The sequence below is a fragment of the Ceratotherium simum genome, chromosome 8 (assembly GCF_057802395.1).
Source record: "Ceratotherium simum simum isolate JZ-2026a chromosome 8, ASM5780239v1, whole genome shotgun sequence".
NCBI lineage: Eukaryota > Metazoa > Chordata > Mammalia > Perissodactyla > Rhinocerotidae > Ceratotherium > Ceratotherium simum.
Window position 1 is genome coordinate 20,892,255 of NC_141907.1, and position 12,524 is coordinate 20,904,778.

Sequence of the window (12,524 nt, forward strand, 5' to 3'; positions counted from 1 at the left end):
TTCCTAACAGAACAGCGGAAACTGCACAAAGCTAACTCAGTTGTTTCTATTTCTCTTCTTGATGTGTGCACGTTCTACCTGTACTCTGTACCTTACCGAAAGTAAGGAAGCAGTGCAAGGAGGAGGAACTAGGGGCTGCCCTTTCCTTCCATGTCATCATTTTCAGCCGAAGTGGCTGGCTCGCACAGGGAAGTACTCGTGAGAAAGGATGTCATAGGGTTCCTTAGTGATTTCTTTTGTAGTGTTCAAAGAAAGTTCTTGTTTGAATGGAAAGTATGGCCTCTTGGGGCTGTCAGTGCCCCCACTCACTCAGTTGTAGACATAACACACTCACCTTGTACTTGGTTATGAGTCTTACCACCCTCCCTCTCGTGGGTCTACTGGAAGTCTGTACTCGTGGAGCATTGCCAATGCTATGTGTGAGTGAGGTGGCAAGGAACTATGGGCATATATATTGCCCATTCTCTGCTCAAGTGCCTGTTCCCTTGTCCCATTGGACTTCACTTACAAAACTAAGTTAAAAGATAAAATTATGAATTTTGGGACTCTAATAGTACAGCATTTCAGTGAAGTATGAGACCCTTCTTCTTCCTTTTTTTTTTTTTTTTTGGCGAGGAAGATTAGCCCTGAGCTAACATTTGTGCCTGTCTTCCTCTACTTTATATGGGACGCCGCCACAGCATGGCCTGACAAGCAGTGCATCAGTCTGTGCCTGGGATCCAAACCTGTGAACCCCGGGCCACCAGCACACACACTTAACCGCTGTGCCACCGGGAGGATGAGGCCCTTCTGAGTGTGGGGTCTTATGTGACTGCATGCTCAAGAAGCCAGCCCTGCCCACCACCCCATGCCAGCCAAAATACAGTGTTAGGGAAGAGTTGATTTAAATTAAGAAATGTCTGCAGGAGGACTCTAAATTGATAGCACCTCTCTAGGACAGCTGGAGCATGTGCAGAGGGCTGTAGAGTGGGGCTGAATTATGGGTTGGGATCACTTGGCGAGCTGGGTTCCTCTCCTGGCTCCGTCATTTACCAGCAAACCTGTCAAGCTTTCTCAGTGTTAATTTCCTTGCCTGGAATATGGGACACAAACACATGGCTTCCTATGATTATTAAAATGAGTTGATGGTGCGTAAATATTTAGTTCAGGGTTTACTGTAAGTGCTTGGCATATAGCCGTAACATAGGAGACCAACAGGCATTGCATTTGTACAAGATACACATCCCACACTTGTTGGCATTTTTCGTTCTCTGAGTATTTCCACAGTGAAATGCCAAATCAAAAAACTGCTATCAGCCAAAGCCACAGAGGCCAGAGCTGGACTTGGATTCGTCATTAAGAGGAGCTGGATGGGTGTCATGTGACTCATTTGCAAATGGAGCTGGGGTCAGTAGGAGGGCTGGGCTAAGAAGCAGCCTGGAGACAGGATGCAAAGAACACTTGGCATTTCAGAAACAAACTGTCCTGTTGTCCTCTAATGAGAGACGCACTTTCTAGTCCCAACCTAGGACGCAGAGGTGGGCATTGTTTTAAAAGGTTTTTACCTTCTTTTTGTCAATGTTAAAAATCCAATAGTTGTAGAGAGTTTACAACAGTTGACATTGTCGTTTGCCCCATCCCTCCCCACACTCCTTTCTGGCTCCTCAGAAGCTGCCCTTTTCAACGTTTTACATACTTTCTTCTGGCATTTTGCTCCATAAGCATCATATGATTATGATGGTTTTTCTTGTGCATCTATTCACCTATTTATCAGTAAACGAGGTTTAGCTCTCACATCATCCCCCTACTGCTGCCCATTTTCCAAACCAATAGTCAATATTTACATTATTAAGATTACACAATTGTGATAAATTGCAGAACTAAGTAGTGGACCAACACTATTTGCTTTAATTGTTTTCATCAGTGCTATCAAATATCTATAAATATTTTTTTCCCAATTGCTCCAAACTGTCTGATAACCTTTTGTTTTATTTCTTTTCTTTCATTTTTTCTTTTTTTAAGCCTTTATCCTCTTGACCCCATATGGAATAGTGGTTCTGTCCACCATTCGAGCAGCTTCATCTTGGGCTCTGCCACTCTCCTAGGATGGATACCTTGTTTTCTTGAGTTCATATTTTATTTACTCTCTAGTTTGCTTGGATTACCCAAGAAAGAGTACAAAAGAAATAAAATTTTTGAGTCCATGTGTGTGTGAAAATTTGTTTTATTCTCGTAGCCCAAAAAAGCCCATCCCAAACTGCTGACCTATAGTATGAGCAAATAAAATGTTGACGGTTTTTAAGGCACAAAGTTTTGAGGTTGTTTGTTACACAGCACTAGGTAACTGATACAGAACCCAGCTGTTCAAAGTGTAGAATTTTACTTATGTCTAATGTTTTATCTGCACCTCATTTCCTTTCACTTGTCTTTACCATGGCTCCTTTGGCTTAATTCCTTCAAGAATAAGTCTCCTATCTCCTGCCTAGAGTGGTGGAGATCAGGGGTGCATTATTTAATTATTAGCTTTGGCTTAATGTCATTGTTTGTCATATTTTCAGAATAAATCATCCTCCTCAGGTACTGTCTAACATATGGCCTGTGAGTAGAGTATAAATTATGCTGCCATGAAGCAGAGTTATGCCTTCTTATTTGGCTCAGGTTAATTACACAGGATCCAAAGGGGTTCTGGGATCTGCACGTTGGTGATAAGATTATAGTTTTACATTCTTTGCTTCATTGGAGTCTTAGAGAGTGAGTTGACAACATCTCTCCCTTCCCTTATAGAATTTGGAATCAACTGAAAAATAAGACACAGGTGCCAGTCCGGTAGCATAGTGGTTAAGTTTGCACACTCCACTTCAGCTGCCCGGGGGTTCGAGGGCCCATATCCTGGGCTTGGACCTACACACCACTCATCAAGCCATGCTGTGGCAGCGTCCCATGTACAAAATAGAGGAAGATTGGCACAGATGTTAGCTCAGTGACAATCTTCCTTAAGCAAAAAGAGGAGGATTGGCAACAGATGTTAGCTCAGGACCAATCTTCCTCACCAAAAAAATAAATAAATAAAAATTAAAAATGAGACATAGAAGATAGACTGATGGAGGTGAAAATATCCGTTGTTTTTTTTTTTTTTTTTACTAAGGAAGCTGCTTGTAAGATGTGGCTTTTAGATCTTCAAGGCTGGGGGAAAACTTCCTAACATTCTACCCCTGAATTAACCCAATTTATTGACCCAATCACAGCCTTCCCCCATAGGAGTAGAACCTGCCCTGTGGTTACCACAGCTGACCAGAATAAATAGGACCCTGTGGTTTCCAAAGCAGAGCATGCTCCATTTCTTCTCCCAATTAGATAAGTGGGAGGCCCAGATCGTGATCTCTGTGGAGGCTCCAGGGAGGTTGAAGATCCTCCCTAACACTCTAGTTGGGGTTGGAGGGCTGCCATCCACAGCTAACAGCATTCGAGGCCCCTAGATAGGTGTTTTCCATGCATCACTTCATTGACCGTCATCAGAACCTGAAGAGATAGGGTTATTTATTTCCATTTAATGAAGCAGATTCAAAGAATTTAGCTGACTGTCCAAGATGACAGGATTCAAATCCAGAGCCCAGTGCTCTGTCCATTGAACCATGCTACTTTGTGACTCACTGACATCAATATTATAGTGCAGGCTGTAGATATATTGGAGTTGAAGTGTCAAGGCATTCCAAAAAGAAGCAGCTTAGGCAAAGGAGGTGGAACAGTTCAGGAATAAGGAATAAAGGGCACGGGACTCAAGTCTTATCCAACATGATAAACACGTGCTGAACATCCACCACTTTCTGTGTCAACCTGCCAAGGGCTGCTCCCTAGTCCTCACAGGTGCCCTGGTCCGTCCTCCTCACCACTGAGTGCAGTATGTGTGGGACATGAGTCAAGGCAGGCAAGTCACTCCCCAAATATCCAGTGCTGAGGTGAAAAGGGAACCGTGTTCTCACCACACACCACTTCAGAACCAGACAAGAGCCTCGAGATTTGCTGGTGGAGGGAGGAAGGTGTCACCTTTCTCCTCCCTGGAATGTTAGTCCCAAGTAGCCAATAGGGGGGCTTTGTTCAGGGGACTATGTACCTCCCTTGCCGTGATCCTACCCCTGGCCCTCACATTCTGTCTGAAAACTGTGAGGGAACCTTGTTCCTTCTTTGATCTTCTATCACCCTCACTTTTGCTCCCCAAGAAAAAAAGAGAAAGGAAGATATTAAGAATCTAGATGTGGTGGAGGGAAGACATTATCAGGAAGCCTTTCTTTAGACAGAGTAGGAATTTTGGGCAGAAGCAGGCTCAGTTGTTGGTCTAGGCTGAAGCTGAGCAATGTCAGCTGTGACCTTTAACTCCTATTCCCCACCTCTTTATGTGTTTTTCTCCAAACACCAATCCAAGATGGGCATGCTTCCTCCCTCACGTAGGTCCAGCGAGGTGGCTTCAGTGGAACCCTCAGAGAGTGAGGTAGGAGTGCTCTGCCGTAGGGGACATGATCGACTGCTACCCAGCTTATGCCCGAGAGAAAAATGGCTGGTGGCAGAGGAAAAATAGGCTGTGTTTGAGAAATGACTGCACTCCACTCTGAAAGCCAGTTGAATGATGTCCAGGATGGTTCACTCACATAGCTGCTGGCTGGGAGCTCAGCTGGAGCTGTCAACCAGAGTGCCTTAGTTCTTTTTCATGTGGCCGCTCCATGTGGCTAGGGCTTCACAAAGCAAGGTGACTGGGTTTAAAAAGGACGTGTACCAAGAGTGGGAAAGAAGAAGCTGCAGAGCTCTTAAAACCTGGCTTCAGCAGTTATACAGCATCATTTCTATTGGTGATTCTATTGACCATTCAATTGGTCAAGGGAAGGGCAGTCACAATTCAAGGGGAGGGGAACAGACTCCACTATTCTACAGGAAGAATGGCAAAGAATTTGCAGCCATCTTTAATCCATCACATTGGATTTGTGACTTAAAGTGATCCTATGACCTTTTTCTAACCTAAAAGTGCCTAGAAAAATTGTGAGTTTTTATGAGGAAGCAAAGAAAGAACTTTCCATTGGAAAAATTTTAAAGATCAGTGAGGAAAAAAAGTTGCATTTTGATTTTATATAACTAGTCATGTTTGTTTAATTTTTCAATTATGATCATAAAAATAATTATAAAATAACATAACATTGAAATACATAAAACAATATACAGGGAAAATTTGATAGAAAAAATTCATAAATGGAAAAAATTTAGGCCAAATTAAAAATTTCTTAAATTTTTTTATTACGAAAACTTTCAAACAATGAAAAAGTAACAGAAAAGTATAATGAATTCCCGTGTACCCTTTACTAAGCTTCCACAATTATCAACTCAGAGCCAGTATTTTTTCACCTAAACCCCAACCTACTTCCTCCCTTCCCATATTGTTTCCAAACCAATTTCAAAGATTATCTAATTTCATTTATAAATATTTCAACCTGCATTTGGAAAAGATAAGAATGCTTTAAAATATACTGAATGGTGATGAGTGTTAACTAGACTAATTGTAGTGATCATTTCACTCTGTATACATATAACAAATTGTTATGTTGTACATCTGAAACTAACATAATGTTATATGTCAATGGTATCTCAATAAAATAAAAAAATTTTTAAGTACTTAACTACCATTATCCCATGTAAAAAAGTTTCTTAAGAGTAGTTGGACCCTTTAATACATCTCTATTTGACAGACCTAGCAGGCAAAAATAAACAAGAGTCTAGAGCTGCACTGTCCAACACAGCAGGTGGGAGCCATACGTGGCTGCTGAGCACTTGAAATGCGGCTAGTGTAACCGGAAAATTGAATTTTTAATTTTATTTAATTTAAATACAATTTTTAAAATGATACTTGATTCAGTATTGACAATTTTTTAAGAGTGTTTAGAACAACATGAGTATGTAAAGCTACTTTTTCAACTGTAAATTTTATGGAATCTAAATACAGATCAAGTATTTCTGGTGACAATTTATCGTCTGAATTGAGATGTGCTGTACACGTAAAATACACATTGGATTTTGAAGAACTAGTATGAAAAAAAGAATGTAAAATATCTCATTAATATATTTTATATTGACTACATGTTGAAATGATAATATTTTGGTAATAGTGGGTTAAATAAAATATGTTAATTAAAATTAATTTCACCTATTTCTTTTTACTTTTAAATACGGTTGCTAGAAAATTTTAAATCACATACGGTGCTCACAGTATATTTCTATTTGACAGCACTGATATAGAAAGTCTGAATGATATGATCAATGAGGTCAATTTAACAGATAAAAATTGAACTCTCTTTTTCTACAAACACGAAGCTTTTCTAGAACTCATAGATCACTTTGAAATTGATTAGATATTGTTCGACACAGAAAATTTCAATAAATTCCCCAAAGCAGAAATTATTCAGAGCACTCACTAACCAATGTTAATGACACAACTAAAATCAACAAAAAGACCTAACCCTATGAATACATTGGAATTCTCTTCTAGATAATTCTTTTGTCAAAGATGTGACCAAAATGCAACTGTAGGATATTTAGAAAATAGCAGTAATGAACATACTACCTAGTAACCCTGTAGGATCCTGACAAAGCTGTAATAAGAAGCAAATTCAAAGTAGCAAATGCTTTCATTATTAAACAAGCAAGAATGAACAAGAAAGAAACAAACAAGTAACTGAATGAAGCAGTAAGGTCAAGAAGTTAGAAAACAAAATAGCTTAAAGGAAATCCAGAGAAAGAAAATAAAAAGATAAAACAGAAAGAAACCGAATTAGAAAATAAGAGAGAAACAGTCTTAGGTTTTTAAAAAAACAGTAAAATAGATAACATTTCTCTTGCATAATAAAGAAAAAAGAGAAAAACTCAAATACACAATATTAGATACATAGAAATAGCCCACATTTACTGAATATATTCTATGTCCCAGGCACTATGCTGGCACATTACCTGCTCTAGCTCATTTCCCAGCATCCTCATGAAGTATGAAGTCTTATCATCTCTATTTTTCATTTTCTTCATTTCAGGAGCCAGGCTCAGAGAAGTCAAAGTAACTTATCTAACTAAGCTCATAGGAGTAAGTAGTAAAGTGGGGACGTGAACCCAGGTCCCCCGGACCTTACATCCTGCCATTGTAAATCTCTACACCAAACTGAGTAGAGGATAAAATTACAGATACAGAAATTTTAAAATTCTGGGTGTAACTCAGTGCTAATACATTTGAAAATCTTTACGAATGGCGTGCTTCTCAAGTAAAATATAAGTTACCAAACTTGAATCAAGAAGTAGATAACCTAAACAAAGAAATGGCCATGAAAGAAAGTTGACTGCCTCCACGAAAAAGGCTGGGCCAACTGATTACAAAAGAAATTGTTTTAAAAAAAACCTTTAAGGAGTAGAAAATTCCCATGATAAAGAAATTGTTCTAGGACAAAGAACAGAGGAAACTATGGATTGCATAACAATTCAATTTATAAAGGTAATTGACACCAAGTTTAAAGAAAATGTATACACAATGTTCGCTTATGTATACAGAAACAAAAATTTTAAACAAAACTCCAGTAAATAAGCCCAGCAGTATATAAAATACCAAATCATGTTATGTCAGAAACGTAAAGATGGTTTAATATGAAAAATCTGCTCATAAAATTCACATCAACATCTGTCCTCTTGATAGATATTTTTGAAAAATTTGATGAATTCCAATGTCCATTTCTGAAATATATTTTTTAAATAGTAAACTTTGATTTAAAAAACACGCTTTCGGGGCCGGCCCTGTGGCATAGCGGCTAAGTGCCTGAGATCCGCTGCTGGCGGCCAGGGTTTGGATCCTGGGCATGCACTAACGCACCGCTTGTCAGGCCATGCTGTGGCGGCATCCCACACAAAGTGGAGGAAGATGGGCATGGGTGTTAGCTCAGGGCCAGTCTTCCTCAACAAAAAAAAAAAAAAAAGAGGAAGATTGGCATAGATTTTAGCTCAGGGCTGATCTTCCTCACACACACACAAAATAAATAAATTAATTAATTAATTAGTTAATTAAAAACATGCTTTCTTTTCATGACAAAGAACATCCAACACCTGACTGGTATAAATAAGAGTCAACACCATACTTAAGAATGCAACATCAATGTTTTTGAAACACCAAAAGCATTCCCATTAAAATCAGAAACAAGGCAAAGATTCACGTTACCACCACAATTATTTGCCATTACTCCGGAAGTTTTAGCCATTCCTAAATAATAATGCAAAGAAAGATCCCATTCACAATAGCAACAATGCTATTCACTACCCAGGAATAAACCTAGAAAGAAATACGGAAAAAGAAGGACTTAAAATTATATATACAATATAATCTTTACTAAATTAAAAAGAGTTGCATAGACAATGAGCAACATTTTTTATACTTTCCTAAACTTTCAATTTAGCATGAGCATACATTTTATGATCAGAAAAAGATAAACAGCAACAACAAAGAAAAAAATCCCTAAAGAGAGAGTTGGCGTAGAAAATGTGATGAGTTTGCAGTGTCAAGAGAGAGAGGGAATTTGGGAAAGGGATTGACTTGGAACCAAGGTGCATACTCTCTTCTCCCAATAACTTCTTAGGAAATCCTACTTCCTGGAATATGTCTTCATTCACCCAGAGCTGAACGCAACTGTCTTACAATGTTGGAGTTCAAAATCCTCATTGAGTCAAGCTGAAACTCGCCAGCAATTTGATGGCTGAAAAAGACACCAGAAGACAAGCATGCTGTGTGATAAAAATTTTCCCTCTGGTTAAAGTCCTCAATTCCAGATAGCACACACATTGGGCTTCTGGGGCCCTAAGGCCTTCTCATAGCTCAACTCTTCTCAATGAAGACATGGTCCCAGCCAAGGGCAACAAAGCGTCTCTCTAGCCAAACTTTTTTTCCCAGAGCTTTTATATTTGAGTTTTTTCTTCATTTAACTTTTCAAACGTTGCTATAGTTGAATATTCCAATTTTACGTTTTACTTTCATTCTCCTACGATCAACCTGGAGAAAGGGAGACAGAGGTAAGTTGTTTGTGTGTGTATATATGTGTGTATACACATGTCACTATATTCTCCGGATATTTCCTTAAATTCACCCTCTCTAGGATAACAGGGATTCTGGTTCACTCCTGTTAACTTTTGAGGGTCTCTAGGAGTGCTTGCACCTTCTGGCTGCGACTGGTCCCCTTGGATCCAATCTGCACCTTCTGTTCCCTGCCCATAGCTCCTGCTCATCGCTTTACTGCTCACTTTACCCTCTCCTTCATGCCCTCAATGCACCAAAACTGAGCAGTTTAATGTCACAGGCTTTCCTAAAAACTTGAAAATGTCATAGGGTGGACAACACAACAAGGAAAGCTTGAATCTCAACTCAGCGTGTTGGCCACATGTGGTCACCCAGAGTCCCTTCCTGTGTGGCTTTCTCCTTGGCCCAGCTGCCTGGTGCTCAGCCAGCTCCTTCCTCTCAGATCTCAGCCTCATTTCAATTTCCCCTCCCCCCTCCCCGCAGGCCCAGGGACCCTCAGACTCCCTGTATCCCTGGTGTCTACAGAGGAAGCCTCGAATCAATGAACGTCGTAGCAACACAAGGCGGGCACACTTAACTTTGCTATGCGGAATGATTGAGCTCTTTCTGCAAAACTGCAGATGTCCAGGCCAAGCCTTAGCATAAGCACTGAAGAAATTTTTCCCCACAAAAAGCAGTCCCCTGCACCCTCCTATTTCCAGGATGACTTCTGTGGGTCACTTGTGCCAGTAGCATTCTCAACTTTGCAGGACCTGCTCAAATGTAGAACCCCAGGCCTCAACCCAGAGATGGCAATTCAGGAGGTTGAGGGCCAGGAATGTGCATTTTTAGAAAACGCCCCAAGTGATTCAGATGCAGGTGATCCTCAAATCATGCTCATAAGAACTCCGCCTCTAGCAAAGGGCAAAAATTAAGACCCTCTTTAACACAGCTTGCCAAGTCTTCCCTTTCTCTCTCCCTCTCTCCCTCCTCCCTCTTTCCCTTCCTTCCTTCCTTCCTCTTCTCCTTCTTCTCTTTCCGCTTCCCCTTCCTCCTCCTTCTTTTTCCCACGCACACAAAAATGTTAACAGTCATTTCTGGGTGGTAAGAAATATTTATAAAGAAAATTATATATTTATTATGAATATATAAGAAAAATAAGAAATAAGTTAGAATAAATATAGATATAATAAATCATAAACAATAATACATATAAGAAATAAATAAGAAATTAGATATAAATAAGAAGAAGAAATAAGAAAAATATAATGCTTATATTTATATTTTTCTGCCCTCCTCCCAATTATTTGACTGTGAACTTCTATTATTTTGTCACTAGTAAGAAAATGTAATAAAAAAAAGAAAAACGCAAATGACCCCTGGGAAGCAGGTCGGTAGGAAACTGAATTTGACCCAGGAGTCTTCCCTTGCTCAAGGACAAGGCTTTATCATCTCCTAATATCTTATCTGAGTAACTAGGGGGTTGTTCCTGTGTCTCCAAAAAAACCTCCAAGTGACGGTCGGTGCTCACCAAGGACGGGCCTGCTAAGCTCTGAGCTGGGAAAGGGAAAAGGTATTCGAGGTTAAAGGTCTTCTGTAGCTCAGGTCTCAGAGTAAGACGGGATCATTTCCCCTCCTTCCCTCTCTGCCTCCCACTCTCCTGCCCACCCCAGTGTCCTGGCCCTGGAGCACCTGGTGATTCTGCTCCCACTCTGCATACTCTTAGCGTGAAGGCAAGACTCTGCTCATCAGTGCTCTCACCTGTGAAGCAGGAAAGGATTATTATAATCCTTTCTTCAGAAGCGTGTTGGGAGAATTAAATGAAAATGCTGTGAAAGTGCTTTGCAAATTGTACACCAGGAGTCACTCCTGCAGTCATGCATTCTTCCCCAGAACCTTGGTCAATTCTACCTGTATCGAGAAGTGCACTGGGCATGTGGGCATAGACAATGATGGCACATTCCTGCTTTCAAGGACCTCCAACTGTACAGAGAGAGAGACAGACAAATAGACAAAGCCAGAGTTCAAGCTTTGCCCGGCAGGAGGAGTCAATCCCACCTGAGAGCAAATCCCATCTCTTTCTTAGGGGTGTTTTAGGGTGACCCGAGGCAGGTTCTTTAACCGATGCGACCCACAGCGCTTCTGTCTCAGAACGGTGAAGATATCTACTTCACAGGGTGGTTGTAAGGATTAAAGGAGATTTCCCCAAACCTCAGGTATCAACATCTGTCCTTTAAAACATTTGCCCCAGCTCCCTGCAACCTCAGCCATTAGTTCATTAACATTGCCACCCACTTTTCCTTCATCCTAAGCAACAATATTTGTGAAATCTTGGGTTTGGTGTGTGAGTCCTATTTTTCTAATGAATGTTAAAACAAAGGCATAGCTATTAAAATTTTAAAAGCTTATTCAGGTCAGAAACATTTCATGTGCCCCCAGGTGTATAAATACTACATTTAGGGAAATACTGAGATTTGTAATTAAACCATGTAGGAGAGAAAGACAAATCCTCTACCCTCTGGGTCCTTCTGGCTGGACTATAATTAAATTGACATGAGACAGAATAACAGGAGAAAATCAAACAAAGCTTTATTACATGTATGCATGGGAGAGACGCAGGAAAACTGAGCAACTTGCCAAAATGTCGGAGGCTCTTATCTTAAATACCATCTTCAGGTAAAGACAAAGGAGGATGTTGGGGGTGAGGGAGTCAGTTATGGGAGATTACCAGAAAAGCACAGTAAACAAAAGTAAGGTTATTATGCAGATTTAAGTCCTTGCCTTCTGCATTGACAAGAGTTTCTAGAGATAAGATCATCCCCCCTTCTTCCTAGTACAGAGAGGGAGATACCCTTACAGATGGACATTTCCCTAACAAATGTAAACGTCTCTCACAAAGGATAACTTCTACTTTTCGGAGCTTCTCCCACGTCTGCAGCTTTTAAAAGTAATAATCCTCATTAGCCCAAAATAATCCTCATGCCAAAGAGATACATTTTGGGGTGGCCAATTCTGATCCCCTCAAACCACCTAACACATTGCTTGGTGCGTGGTAAGGCTTTAATACCCACGATTTTATTGATTCTGAGAAGCTAAGTACAGAGTAGGTAAGAGACCTAATGTCGAGGAGGTGGGGAGGAGGGGAAGAAAGGCTTCCCAGAGGGGGTGATATCTGAACACAGCACTGAAGCCTGTGCTGTCATCAGGTTGGTGAAAGGGCTTGAGGACGGGAGGAAGAGAAAAGGGAGGTGCTTTTCTAGAAAAGGGAACAAAGGCCAGGATAAGAACAGGATCTTAGAACATTCTAGGAATTGCCTGCAGGGCAGCCAGACTGTGGGCTACATGGGGAAGCATGTGAGAGATGAGCTTGGAGGGATAGATAAGTGGGCTCAGATAAAGATGGAGGGTGTGCAAGCTCTCTGAGGAGTTTGGACTTAATCCTGACGGATATGGGCAAACTTGCTGAGGAGTCACATGTACCCGTTTACAG